The following is a 16064-nucleotide window of genomic DNA, read 5'->3' as shown; positions in this document are numbered from 1 at the left end:
CTGTTCTGCAGCCTCCACTGGTAATACCCAGGCAAATAGGGTCTGGAGTGGACCTCCAACAAACTGCAGCAGACCTGCAGAAGAGGGGCCTGACTATAAGAAGAAAAACTAGCAAACAGAAAGCAACAACATCAACAGCAACAGGAAACAGCACCACACAAAAACCCTATCCAAAGTAAATCCACAAAGATGATGAAAAACCAGCACAAAAAATGCTGAATATTTCAAAAACCAGAATGCCTCTTCTCCTTCAAATAATCGCAACTCCTCTCCAGCAAGGGCACAAAACTGGACGGAGAACGAATCTGATGAATCAACAGAAGTAGGCTTCAGAACGTGGGTAATAAAAAACTCCTCTGAGCTAAACAAACATGTTCTAACCCAATGCAAGGAAGCTAAGAACCTTGACAAACGGTTACAGGAACTGCTAACTAGAATAACCAGTGTAGAGAAGAATATAAATGACCTGATGGAGTTGAAAAACACAGAACAAGAACTTCATGAAGCATACAAAAGTATCAATAGCTGAATCGATCAAGTGGAAGAAAGGATATGAGAGACTGAAGATCAATTTACTGAAATAAGGCATGAAGACAAGATTAGAGACCAAAGAATGAAAATGAATGAACAAAGCCTCCAAGAAATATGGGACTATGTGAAAAGACCAAACCTATGTTTGATTGGTGTTCCTGAAAGTGATGGGGAGAATGGAACAAACTGGAAAACACTCTTCAGGATATTATCCAGGAGAACTTCCCCAACCTAGCAAGAAAAGTAAACAGTCAAATTGAGGAAATAAAGAGAACACCACTAATATACTCCTTGAGAGGATCAATCCCAAGACACATAATCATCAGATTCACCAAGGTTGAAACAAAGGAAAAAATGTTTAGGGCAGCCAGAGAGAAAGATCATGTTACCTACAAAGGGAGGCCAATCAGACTAATAGCAGATCTTTCTGCAGAAACACTATAAGCCAGAAGAGAGTAGGGGCCAATATTCAACATTCTTAAAAGAATTTCAACCCAGAATTTCATATCCAGCCAAATTAAGCTTCATAAGTGAAGGAAAAATAAAATCCTTTAAAGATAAGTAAATGCTGGGGGATTTTATCACCATTAGGCCTGCCTTACAAGAGCTCCTGAAGGAAGCACTAAATATGGAAAGGAAAAATCAGTACCAGCCACTGCAAAAACATACCAAAATATAAAGATCAATGACACTGTGAAGAAACTGCATTAACCAATGTGCAAAATAACCAGTTAGCATCAGGATGACAGAATCAAATTCACATATAACAATATTAACCTTAAATGTAAATGGGATAAATGCCCCAATTAAAAGACACAGACTGGCAAGTTGGATAAAGAGTCAAGACCCATCAGTGTGCTGTATTCAGGAGACCCATCTCACACGCAGAGACATACATAGACTCAAAATAAAGGGATGGAAGAACATTTACCAAGCAAATGGAAAGGAAACAAAAGTAGGCATTGCAATCCTAGTCTCTGATAAAACAGTCTTTAAACCAACAAAGATCAAAAAAGACAAAGAAGGGCATTACATAATGGTAAAAGGATCAATGCAACAAGAAGAGGTAACTATCCTAACTATATATGCACACAGTAGTAGCACCCACATTAATAAACCAAGTTCTTAGAGATGTAAAAAGAGACTTAGACTCCCACACAATAATAGTGGGAGACTTTAACATCCCACTGTCAATATTAGATCAACAAGACAGAAAATTAAGAAGGATATTTGAATTCAGCTGTGAACTAAGCAGACCTAATAGACATCTACAGAACTCTCCACTCCAAATCAACATTCTTCTCAGTACCACATAGCACTTATTCTAAAATCGACCACATAATTGAAAGTAAAACACTCATCAGCAAATGCAAAAGAATGGAAATAGCAAACAGTCTCTCAGACTACATTGCAGTCAAATTAGAACTCTAAGAAACTCGCTCAAAACTTCACAACTACATGGAAACCTAACAGCCTGCTCCTGAATGACTACTGGGTAAATAATGAAATTGAGACAGAAATAACAAAGTTCTTTGAAACCAATGAGAACAATGACACAATGTATCAGAATCTCTAGGACACAGATAAAGCAGTGTTAAGAGGGAAATTTATAGCTCTAAATAAATGCCCACATCAGAAAGCAGGAAAGATCTGAAATCAACACCCTAACATCACAATTAAAATAACTAGAGAAACAAGAGCAAACAAATTCAAAAGCTAGCAGAAGACAAGAAATAACTGAGATCAGAGCAGAACTAAAGGAGACAGAAACACAAAAAAAAAAACCCTGCAAAAAATCAATGAATCCAGGAGCTGGTATTTTTGAAAAGATTAACAAAACAGATAGACTGCTAGCCAGACTAATAAAGAAGAAAAGAGAGAAGAATCAAATAGATGCAATAAAAATTGATAAAGGGGATATCACCGCTGATCCCACTGAAATACAAACTACCATCAGAGAACACTATAAACACCTCTACCCAAATAAACTAGAAAATGTAGAAGAAACAGATAAATTCCTGGACATATACATCCTTCCAAGACTAAACCAGGAAGAAGTCGAATCCCTGAATAGACCAAAAACAAAGTCTGACATTGAGGCTGTAACTAATAGTCTATCAACCAAAAAAAGCCCAGTACCAGATGGATTCACAGCTGAATTCTAACAGAGGTACAAAGAGGAACTGGTACCATTCCTTCTGAAACTACTCCAAATAGAAAAAGAGGGACTCCTCCCTAACTCATTTTATGAGGCCAACATCATCCTGATACCTGGAAGAGACACAACAACAACAACAATTCAGGCCAACATCCCTGATGAGCATTGAGGCAAAAATCCTCGATAAAATACTGGCAAACCAAATTCAGCAGCACATCAAAAAGCTTCTCCACCACGATCAAGTCAGCTTCACCCCGGGGACGTAAGGCAGGATCAACATATGCAATCAATCAATGTAATCCATCACATAAACAGAACCAATGACAAAAACCATATGATTATCTCAATAGATGCAGAAAAGGCCTTCAATAAAATTCAACACTCCTTCATGATAAAAACTCTCAACAAACTAGCTATTCATGGAACATATCTCAAAATAATAAGAGTCATTTATGGCAAACCCATAGCCAATATCATATTGAAAGGGCAAAAGCTGGAAGCATTCCCTCTGAAAACCTGCACAAGACAAGGATGCCCTTTCTCACCACTCCTATTCAACGTAGTATTGAAAGTTCTGGCCAGTGCAATCAGGCAAGAGAAAGAAATAAAGAGTATTCAAATAGGAAGCAAAGAAGTAAAATTGTCCTGTTTGCAGGCAATATGATTGTATATTTAGAAAAATCCATCATCTCAGCCCAAAAATTCCTTAAGCTGATAAACAACTTCAGCAAAGTCTCAGGATACAAAATCAACGTGCAAAATCACAAGCATTCCTATACACCCATAATAGACAAACAGAAAGCCAAATTATGAGTGAACTCCAATTCACAATTGCTACAAAGAAAATAAAATACCTAGGAATACAACTTACAGGGACATGAAGGACATCTTCAAGGAGAACTACAAACTACTGCTCAAGGAAATAAGAGAGGACATAAACAAATGGAGAAATATTCCATGCTCACAAATAGGAAGAATCAGTATCGTGAAAATGGCCATACTGCCCAAAGTAATTTGTAGATTCAATAGCATTCCCATCAAGCTATCACTTTCTTCACAGAACTAGAAAAACTACTTTAAATTTCATATAGAACCAAAAGAGAACCTGTATAGCCAAGACAATCTTAAACAAAAAGAACAAAGCTGGAGGCATTACGCTACCTGACTTGAAATTATACTACATGGTTACAGTAACCAAAACAGCATGGTACTGTTACCAAAACAGATATATAGACCAATGGAACAGAATAAATGCCTCAGAAATAACACCACACATCTACAACCATCTGATCTTCAACAAACCTGAAAAAGCAAGCATGTGGAAATAATTCCCTATTTAATAAATGGTGCTGGGAAAATTGGCTAGCCATATGCAAAAAATAGAAACTGGACCCCTTCCTTATACCTTATACAAAAATCAACTCAAGATGAATTAAAGACTTAAACGTAAACCCTAAAATCATAAAAACTCAAGAAGAAAACCTAGGTAATACCATTCAGGACATAGGCAGGGGCAAAGACTTCATGACTAAACCACCAAAAACAATGCCAACAAAAGCCAATTGACAAATGGAATCTAATTAAACTAAAGAGCTTCTGCACAGCAAAAGAAATTATCATTAGAGTGAACTAGCAGCCTACAGAATGGGAGAAAAAATTTGTAACCCATTGATCTGACAAAGGTCTAATATCCAGAATCTATGAGGAACTTAAACAAATTTACAAAAATAAAACTAGCAACCCCATTAAAAAGTGAGTGAAGAATATGAACAGACACTTCTCAAAAGAAGACATTTATGCGCCAACAAACATGAAAAAACCTCATCATCACTGATCATTAGAGACATGCAAATCAAAACCACAATGAGATACCATCTCACACCAGTTAGAATTGTGATCATTAAAAAGTCAAGAAACAACAGATGCTGCAGAGGATATGGAGAAACAGGAATGAATGCTTTTACACTGTTGGTGGGAGTGTAAATTAGTTCATCCATTGTGGAAGACATTGTGGCAATTTCTCCTGGATCTAGAACCAGAAATACCATTTGACCCAGCAATTCCATTACTGGGTATATACCCAAAGGATTATAAATCATTCTACTATAAAGACACATGCACACATATGTTTATTGCAGCACTATTCATAATAGCAAAGACTTGAAACCAACCCAAATGTTCATCAATGACAGAGTGGATAAAGAAAATGTGGCACATATACACCATGGAATATGATGCAGCCATAAAAATGAATGAGTTCATGTCCTTTGCAGGGACACAGATGAAGCTGGAAACCACCACTCTCAGCAAACTAACACAAGAACAGAAAACCAAACACTGTATGTTCTCACTCATAAGTGGGAGTTGAACAATGAGAACACATGGACACGGGGAGGGGAACATCACACACAGGGACCTGTCAGGGGGTGGGGGACAAGGGGAGGGAGAGCATTAGGACAAATACCTAATTCACGTGGGGCTTAAAACCTGGATGATGGGTTTATGGGTGCAGCAAACCACCATGCCACATGTATACCTATGTAACAAACCTGCAAGTTCTGCTCATGTATCCCAGAACTTAAAGTATAATAATTAAAAAAAAAAGTGTCAGAGTGCTTTAATAACAGAATAGATAAAGCAGAAGAAAGAATCTGTGAGCCTGAATACAGGCTATTTAAAAACACAGAGTAAAAGCAGACAAAACAAAAAAGAATAAAAAACAATGGAGTATGTCTAAAGATCTAGAAAACATCCTGAAAAAGGTAAATCTAAGGGTTATTGACCTTAAAAGGAGGTAGAGAAAGAGACAGGATTAGAAAGTTTATTCAAAGGGATAATAACATAGAAGTTCCCAGTCCTACGGAAAGGCATCAATATCCAAGTACAAGAAGGTTGTAGAACACCAAGCAGATTTAACCCAAGGAAAGTTACCTCAAAGCATTTAATAATCGAACTCCCACAGGTCAAGGATAAAGGATCCTAAGAGCAGCAAAATAAAATAAACCAGTAACATACAATGGAGTTCCAATACATCCTGCAGTTGACTTTTCAGTGGAAACCTTACAGGCCAGGTGAGAGTAGCATGACATACTTAAGTGCTAAAGAAAAAACATTTACTCTGGAATAATATATCAGGCAAGAATGTCCTTCAAACATGAAGAAGAAATAAATACTTCCCCACGCAAACAAAAGCTGAGGAATTTAATATAATCAACCAATTTTGTACCTGTCTTACAAGAAATTCTAAAGGGAGTATTTCAATCAGAAAGAAAAGAACATTAAGGAGTAATAAATAATCAACTTAAAGTACAAAATTCATTGGTAATAGTAAGTACATAGCAAAACGTGGCATTTTATAACACTGTAACTGTGGTGTATAAACTACTCTTGAGAGGTGACAACACGCAAGCAGCCCCCACTCTCGGCACCTCCTCCGCCTCAGCGTCCACTCTGGCAGCACCTGAGGAGCCCTTCAGCCTGTCACTGCACTGTGGGAGCCCCTCTGGGCTGGCTGAGGCTGCAGCTGGCTCCCTCTGCTTGCGGGGAGGAGGGAGAGGTGCAGGCAGGAACTGGGGCTGTGTACTGCTCACAGGCCAGCGTGAGTTCCACTGGGCGCGGGGCTGGGGACCTGCAGCCCACCATCCCTGAGCCTCCCCACAACCGCCATGGGCTCCTGCAGGGCCAGAGCCTCCCTAATGAGTGCTGCCCCCTGCACCGCAGCGCCCAGCGTCCCATCGACAGTCCAAGGGCTGAGGAATGCCGGCGCGCTGTGTGGGACTGACAGGCAGTTCTGCCTGCAGCCCCGGTGTGCGATCCACTAGTGGGCCAGATGGGCTCCTGAGTCTAGTAGGGACTTGGAGAACCTTTATGTCTAGCTAAGGGATTGTAAACACACCAATCAGCACCCTGTGTCTAGCTCAAGGTTTGTAAATACACCTATGGGTACTCTGTATCTCCATCAGGGTTTGTAAATACACCAATCAGTACTCTATGTCTAGCTCAAGGTTTGCAAATACCCCAATCAGTACTCTGTATCTAGCTAACCTAGTGGGGACTTGGAGAACTTTTCTGTCTAGCACTCTGTGTCTAGCTGAAGGATTGTAAATGCACCAATCAGCACCCTGTCAAAATGGAGCAATCGGCTCCCGGTAAAATGGACCAATCAGCAGGATGTGGGTGGGGCCACATAAGGGGATAAAAGCAGGCTGCCCTAGCCAGCAGCAACCTGCTCAGGTCCCCTTCCACACCGTGGAAGCTTTGTTCTTTCGCTCTTTACAATAAATCTTGCAGCTGATCACTCCCTGGGTCCACACTGCCTTTAGGAGCTGTAACACTCACCGCGAAGGTCTGCATCTTCACCCCTGAAGCCAGTGAGGCTTCACCCCTGAAGCCAGTGAGACTATGAACCCACCAGGAGGAATGAACAACTCCAGATGGGAAGAACTAACAACTCCAGACTCACTGCCTTAAGAGCTGTAACACTCACCGCGAAGGTCTGTAGCTTCACTCCCGAAGCCAAGGAGACCACAAACCCACCAGAAGGAAGAAACTCTGAACATGTCCAAATATCAGAAGGAGCAAACTCCAGACCCACCATCTTTAAGAACTGTAATACTCACCGCGAGGGTTCATGGCTCCATTCCTGAAGTCAGTGAGACCAAGAACCCACCAATTCCAGACACACTCTTATCCTAAGTAGAAAGATTAAATGAATAACCAATCAAAAATAATTACAACAAGATATAGTACAGTAAGATATAAATTTTAAAAAGTTAAAAAGTGAAGGGATAAAGTTAAAGTAACTTCTTATTAGTTTGTGCAAATAGTGTTAAGTTGATAGAAGATTAAAATAATGGGTTATAAGGCAGTATTAGAAAGCCTCATGGTAACCTCACACCAAAAAAACATGCAACGGATACATAAAAAATAAAAAGCAAGAAATTAAATCATATCACCAGAGAAAATTACATTCACTAAAAGAAAAACAAGAAGGAAATAAACAAGGAAGAAAAAACACAAAACAACCAGAAAACAAATAACAAAATGGCAGCAGTAAGTCCTTACTTATCAATAATAATATGGAATGTAAATGGACTAAACTCTCCAGTCAAAGTACACAGACTGGCTGAATGAATGGGGGTAAAAAAGAAGCAATCTGTTGCCTTGAAGAAACACACTTCACCTCTAAAGACACACAGACTGAAAATAAAGGAATGGGATAAGATAATCCATGCCAGTGGAATCAATAAAAGAGCAGGAGTCACTATACTTACATCAGACAAAATAGATTTCAAGAAAAAAACTATAAGAAAATACAAAGAAGGTCACTACATAATGATAAAGAGGTCAATTCAGCAAGAGGATATAATAATTTTAAATATATATGTGCCCAACACTGGAGCACCCAGGTACATAAAAGAAATATTAGAGCTAAAGAGATAGGCCCTGATACAACTGGAAATTTCAACACCCCACTTTCAGCATTGGAGAGATCTTCCAGGACAAAAATCGACAAAGAAATATCAGAGTTAATCTGCCCTATAGACCAAATGGATCTAATAGATATTTACACAACATTTCATCCAAGGGTTACAGAATACACATATTTTTTCCTCAACACATGGATCATACTCAAGGATACACCACATATTTTAGGTTACAAAGTAAGTCTGAAAACAGTCAAAAATATGAAATAATATCAAGCATCTTCTCTGACCAAAATGGAATAAAACTAGAAATTAATAAAAAGAGGAATTTTGAAACAATACAAATACATGGAAATTAAACAATACACTTCTAAATTACCAGTGGGTCAATGAAGAAATTAAGAAGAAAATTGAAAATTTTCTTGAAACAAATGATAATGAAAATACAATATACCAAAACTGTGGAATACAGCAAAAACAGTACTAAAAGGGGAGTTTATAACTGCAAGTGCCTACATGAAGAAAAAGAGGAAAAACTCCAAATAAACAATGTAATGATGCATCTTAAGGAACTAGGAAAGCAACAGCAAACCGAACCCAAAATTAGTAGAAGTAAAACAAATAATAAAGATCAGAGCAGAGGCTGGGCGCAGTGGCACACACCTGTAATCCAAACACTTTGGGAGGCCTAATCAGGTAGATCGCTTGAATTCAGGAGTTCGAGATCAGTCTGGGCAACATGGTGAAACTCCATCTCTACTAAAAATATCAAAAATTACCAGGGCCTCGTGGCACATGCCTGTAGTCTCAGCTGCTCAAGAGGCTAAGGTGAGAGGATCACCTAAGCCCGGGAGGCTGAGGCTACAATGAGTCATGATCACACTACTGCACTCCAGCCTGGATGACAGAAGTGAGACTCCATCTTACAAAAAAAAAAAAAGAAAAAGAAAAAGAAAGAAAGAAAAAAGAAAAAAATAAATGAATTCAAAATTCAAAAAATACAAAAGATCAATGAACAAAAAGTTGGTTTGTTGAAAGGTTAAACAAAACTGACAAAAACTGACAAACCTTTAGCCAGATTAAGAAAAGAACATCCTTAGACAAAATTGACAAATTCCCAGATACATACAACCCACTAAGGAAGGAATCCAAACCAAGAAGAAATCCAAAACCTGAACAGACTAATAACAAGTAATGAGATCAAAGCCATCATAAAAATCTCCCAGTAAAGAAAAACCCAGGACCTGATGGTTCCACTGTTGATTCTACCAAACATTTAAAGAAGAACTAATACCAATCCTACTCAAACTATTCCAAAAAATAGAGGAGTAGAAAATACTTCTAAATTCATTCTAGGAGGCTAGTACCCTCATACCAAAACCAAAGACACATCAAAAAAAAAAAAAAAAAAAAAAAAAAAAAGAAAACTACAGGTCAAGATCTCTGATGAATATTGATGCAAAAAAAAAAAAAAAAATCCTCAACAAAATGCTTGAAAACCAAATTCAACAATACATTAGAAAGATCATTCATCATGACCAAGTGGGATTTATCTCTGGGATGTAAGGATGGGTCAACATACACAAATCAGTCAACATACACATATCAGTCAAAATACACCATTTCAACAGAATGAAAGACAAAAACCATTTGATTACTTCAATTGATAAAATCCAGCATCCCTTAATGAAAACAACCCTCAAAAAACTGGGGATAGAAGAGACATACCTCAAAATAATAAAAGCCATATACAACAGACACACAGCTAGTATACTGAATGGGGAAAAACTAAAAGCCTTTCCTCTGAGATCTGGAACAACACAATGATGCCCATTGTCATCACTGTTATTCAACATAGTACTGGAAGTCCTATTTAGAGCAATCAGACAAAAGAAAGATACAAAAAGCATCCAAATTGGAAAGGAAGAAGTCAAATTATCCTTGTTTGCAAATGATATGATCTTATATTTGGAAAAGCCTAAAGACTTCACAAGAAAATGATTAGAACTGATAAACAAATTCAGTAAAGTTGCAGGGTACAAAATCAACATAGAAAAATCGGTAGCTTTTTTTTTTATTTTTATTTTAAGTTCTAGGGTATGTGTACAGGATGTGCAGGTTTGTTACATAGGTAAACATGTGCCATGGTGGTTTGCTGCACCTATCAACCCATCACCTAGGTATTAAGCCCAACATACATTAGCTATTTTTCCTAATGCTCTCCCTCCCCTCACTCCATCCCTCCAAATGTCCCAATGCATGTTCTCCTCCCTATGTCCACGTGTTCTCATTGTTCAGCTACCACTTAAAAGTGAGAACATGTAGTATTTGGTTTTCTGTTCCTGCATTAGTTTGCTGAGGATAATGGCTTTCAGCTCCATTCATGTTCCTGCAAAGGACATGATCTCATTCCTTTTTATGGCTGCGTAGTATTCCATGGTGTATAAGTACCACATTTTCCTTATCCAGTCTATCATTTTTATATGTCAACAGTGAACAATGTGAAAAAGAAATCTTAAAAGTAGTCCCATTTATAGTAATCACACACAAAAGTAATTCTCTAGAAATTAACCAAAGAAGTGAAGTATCTCTATACTGAAATCTATAAAACACTGATAAAAGAAATTGATGAAGATATTTTTTCCAAAAAATGGAAAAATAGTCCATGTTCATAGATTGGAAGTAATGCTGTTAAAATGTCCATACTACCCAAAGCAATTTACAGATTCAGTGCAATTCCTGTCAAAATACTAATGACAGTCTTCAGAGCAACTGAAAAACAATTCTAAAATTTATATGGAACCATCAAAAGATCCAGAATAGACAAGTCATTCTGAGCAAAATGAAGAAAATTGAAAGAATCACATTACCTGATTTCAAATTATGCTATAGAGCTATAGTAACCAAAACAGCATGGTACTGGCATAAAAAACAAACACATAGACTAATGGAACAGAGTAGACAACCCAGAAACAATTCCATACATCTACAGTGAACTCATTTTCAAGGTGCCAAAAACATACAGTAGAGAAAAGATAATCTCTTCAATAAATGGTGCTGAAAAATTGGATATCCATATGCAGAAGAATGAAACAAGACCCCTATCTATCATCATATACAAAAGTCAAATCAAAATGGATTGAAGATTCAAATCTAAGTCCTCAAACCATGAAACTACTACAAGAAAACATTGGAGAAACTCTCCAGGACATTGGTTTGGGCAAAAAATTATTGAGTAATACCCCACAAACAGACGCAACCACAGTAAAAATTGACAAATTGGATCACATCAAGTTAAAAAGCCTCTGCAAAGCAAAAGATACAATCAACAAAGTGAACATAAAGCCCACAGAATGGGACAAAATGATTGTTAACTACCCATCCAACAAGAGATTAATAACCGGAATATACGACAAGCTCAAACAACTCTATAGGAAACAAATCTAATAATTCCACCAAAATATGGCAAAATATTTGAATAGATTTTTCTCAATAAAAAAAAAAACAGAAAATGGCAAACAGGTATATGAAAAAGTGCCCAAAATCATCGATTATCAGAGAAATGCAAATCAAAATTACAATGAGATATCATTTGACCCCAGTTAAAATGGCTTATATCCAAAAGACAGGCAATAAGCAATATAGGCAAGGATGTGTAGAAAAGTGGAACCCCTTGTACACTGTTGGTGGGAATGTAAATTGGTACAACCGCTATGGAAGACAGTTTGGAGCCTCCTCAAAAAAAAACAAAAAATTGAGCTACCATGTGATTCCACAATCCCACTGCTATATATATAGCTAAAAGAAAGAAAATCAGTATATTAAGGAGATATTTGCACTCCTGTTTGTTGCAGCACTGTTTACAATAGCTAAGATTTGGAAGCAATTTAAGTATCCATCAACAGATGAATGAATAAAAAAAGAAAGGTATTACATATACACAATGGTGTGCTAGTCAGCCATAAAAAATAATGAGATCCAGTGATTTACAACAAGATGGATGGAACTGGAGATCATTATGTAAGTGAAACAAGCCAGGCTCAGAAAGACACACATAGCATGTTCTCATTTATTTGTGGGATCAAAAAATCAAAAAGATGGAACTCACAGACTTAGAGAGTAGAAGGATACTACTAGAGGCCAGGAAGGGTAGTGGGGAGCTATGGGGGTAGGTATGGATGGCTAATGGATACCAAAAAATAGAAAGAATGAATAAGACCTACTATTTGATAGCACAACAGGGTGACTATAGTCAATGATAACTTCACATTTTTAAATAACTTAAAGAGTAATTGGATTATTTGCAAATCAATGGATAAATAGTTGAAAAGATGGACACCCCATTCTTCATGATGTGCTTATTTCACATTGCATGCCTATATTAGAAAATCTCATGTACCTCATAAATATATACACCTACCATGTACCCATAACAATCTTAAATTTAAAAATAAAATAATAAAAAACAGAAGATAAGTGTTAGCCAAGATGTGGAGAAAAGAGAACCCTTATATACTATTGGTGGGCATATAAATTGGTATGGCCATTATTGAAAACAGCATGGATGTTCCTAAAAAAATTAAAAATAGAACTATATAGTCTATTTTTAGAACTACTAAATGGTCCGCTAATCCTACTTCTGGATATATATCCAAATGAAATCAAATTAATAGCTCTAAGAGATATGTGCCCTGTCATGTTCATTGCAGCATTATTCACAATAGCCAAGATATAGAATCAACCTAAGTGTCCAACAGATGAGTGGATTTAAAAAATGCAGTGTATATATACAATGGGATATTATTCTGCAAAAAGAAGAAAATCCTGTTATCTATAACAACATGTATGAATCTAGAGAATAATATGCTAAGGGATATAAGCCAGGCACAGAAAGACAAATACTGCATTATCTCACTTTTATATATAATCTAAAAGAGTCAAATTCATAGATACAAAGAACAGGATGGTGCTTGCCAGAGGCTGGGAGATGGAAGGGCTGGGGAGATGTTGAAATGGCACAAAGTTTCAGTTAATCAGGATAAGTAAGTTCTGGAGATCTAATGTACACTATGGTGACTCTAGTTAATAATACTGTTTTGTATACTTGAAATTTGCTAGGAGACTGTATCTTAAATGTTTTCACCACACACACACAAAAGGTGAGAACTATGTGAAGGGATGAATATGTTAATTAGCTTCATTATGATAATCAATTCACAATAGATACATATATCAAAACATCATGTTGTATACTATGAATATATACAGTTTTTGTTTGTCAATCATGCCTCAATAAAGCTGGGTGGGGAAAGGTAAAAGGTGCATAGGGTGTGGTTTGCCTCTAACAATGTGAAGAAATGCCACCTTTTGTTTCCACTCTTGGCCGGCTTTAACAAACAGTGAGATCTATGTAAGCTGGGGTCTGACTTGTCACAAGTAGGCAGGGAGAAGGAAACAGGGGTTCACTTGAGTGAACTGTCAAAAGCACTTTCAGCCAAAATCTCAATCATTTGGTGCACTTGATAGATTCAGAAAACAATTTCTGGATCCATCCAAAAACTTGGAACTATTGTAAGAACAATTCATCTCCTTTATTTGTCCTAAGATAAGTTCTGAACACAAGTAAAGAAAACCAGATTGCTCTATACCAGAATAGGTAAACAGACTGCACTAAAAAGCAAGATTGAAGGTAGCTCTAAAAATACATCCAAGTTGTCCTGAAAGCTTTCAGTGCTTCTGACACTACCACAATCACATTAGCATCTATATTCCAGTTTATACCTATTAGAATCTCCTCTTTCAACTCTGTTGAATTTTCAACCTTTTTCTACTAGTGAGAGGCAGAAAAGCTGGTGGGTTTAAAACTTGGATCTACCACATAGAGGAAATCATCTCTCTACTACTACAGGAAATCTTTCAACCTCTCTGGACCTTAATTTATTCATTCCTAAAATAAGAATTAATAAGGTTTGGTCTGTCTACCAAATGGGGTGGCATGCAAATCAATAGATGTATGTAAAATTACTCTAAATTATAAAATTCTACATAAAACACTTAGCATAATTAATATGAGCAGTACAATTGGGTCATAGCTAAGGTGCCCTGAAAATCCCTGCACTTAATAAATGCAAGGAAGAAGAACAAGGAATTTTTGCTAATCTTGGAAGAAAGAGTAGTGGAAGGGAGAGGAAAAAAGCAAAGGTAACCTCTTTTGGTGTTGTTTTTTACAACTGGGCTCTGGGGTGAAAATTTTCCCCATATTCAAAAATCATATTCTTCAATTCCAAGAGTCAGAATGTTCAATTGTACATCTCTGAACTCCTTTTCAGCATCGGGCAGAACTAAATCCAAATTATTAATACAGTACTTGTTTTATTTAGAATTTCTGAATGGATGTTTTCATTTACCTGTTCAGCTAAAGTAGACTATAGGCAGTCTTAAATATATCAGTCATGCATCTTTGAATGTCTTATGTCTCACTTCACAGTGGGACAGTCTATGAAGCAGAAAATACTGTGGTTGAAGGAGCATTACATGAGCTATCTAAAAGGAGGCCTGGAGCTCTAGTCATAACTTGCTGTCTTGACCTTGAGCAAATCACAACCTCCTTTTGTTTGAGCTTCATTATCTATAAAACAGTGGTAATTATATCTGTCTTATCTCCCTCACAGAGTAAGGGTGAAAGTCATGTGAGATTATCTGTGAAAGCAAGATATTTACAAGATAAAAACTGTTAGGTAAATGCAAAAGAATTAGTAATGTAGGGTTTTAAATATATACATATATATACACACACACACACGTATATAAAATATCATTATATATTAATTCTACCAATGCATCTTATTTCTCCTTCCAGAGCAATACAAAATAAGACACCTTCCACATGCCAGCCTTTCATTTATTTACCATTCACACATTTATTAAACATTACATACAAGACAGGTTCCTTTGTAGAAAATAGAAACAATAAGCTCTTTATGAAGGTACCTGGATTGAAAGTGCAAATGTGCTACTATGTGACTTTGAGCAAATTGTGGACTCTCACTGTCAGTTACTTTAATAGCAAAATGGAAGTGATACTAGCCATTTTGCAAAGTTGTCGTGGCATTTGAAAGGAGGTTTTTTTTTATATATATATATATATAAAATTATATATACATATAATTACCTAGCAGAGCACTAGCATATAGAACTGCTCAATAAATGAAGCTCCTGTTATTATTATTTCAGGCATATTTTCTCATATCATTCAACCAAGAACTCCTAATCTAGATTCCATAACCCCCTTGCAACTGCATGCAAAATTTTACATACATATGCACAAGTGCATCTTTCTGGGAGAAGGTACATAACTTTCATCAAATTCTAAAAACAGTAAAACCCTTGTGTCTTTTCAAAGAAGTGATATGCCATATAACCTCCTACATCTCTCCCTCCATCTTATTACTTATTCAAATGTCAAAAGTTGGCCTCAGTCTTTTGAGATCATGTTAAATAATAATATAGTTATCCATTAACTTAATCATTTATCTAAAAAATGTTTATTGCAATGTCCTCTGTGTGCTTATTATCCACTGTGGGACTGTTAGCTGGCTCTCCAAGCTTTCAGTCATACATAAATTTGATTGATATGTTTCTGAGTCATTAATAAAAAATCATATTAAAATATTTATTGCAATTAATATGTAGACGTAAAGCAAGATACCCACAAAATTTCTAATTTAGGCTACTTCCTGAATATAGAATTAGTAGAAATAAATACTCCAATTATTAATTTATTGCCTCTAAGCTCCAAATCCATTCTTCATTACCTGCTCTGCAATAATGAAGCTGAAACCTGTAAATATTTCTTTTGCCAGCTGGCACAGTGCTAAACTTTGTCAGCAGAGGTCACTGGAGGGATACTGAAGAAAGAAAGAGTTTATGAATCTAGTTCAAGTATACTC

The 16064-nt window shown here is 36.7% G+C and overlaps 1 long non-coding RNA gene across 1 annotated transcript in view; it reads right to left on the bottom strand.

Annotated features, from left to right (window-relative positions):
- Positions 1-6988: 6988 nt before the first annotated feature.
- LOC140709368 (uncharacterized) overlaps positions 6989-16064 on the bottom strand; it is a 74318-nt gene continuing 65242 nt past the window's right edge. Inside the window, exon 4 of the long non-coding RNA XR_012089878.1 lies at positions 6989-7380. This is a non-coding gene — a long non-coding RNA (uncharacterized lncRNA). The remainder of the gene's footprint in view (positions 7381-16064) is intronic.

Source organism: Chlorocebus sabaeus, chromosome 20 (genome assembly GCF_047675955.1).
Source record: "Chlorocebus sabaeus isolate Y175 chromosome 20, mChlSab1.0.hap1, whole genome shotgun sequence".
NCBI lineage: Eukaryota > Metazoa > Chordata > Mammalia > Primates > Cercopithecidae > Chlorocebus > Chlorocebus sabaeus.
The sequence above is the reverse complement of the archived record's forward strand: the minus strand, read 5'-3'. Positions and strand labels throughout refer to the sequence as shown.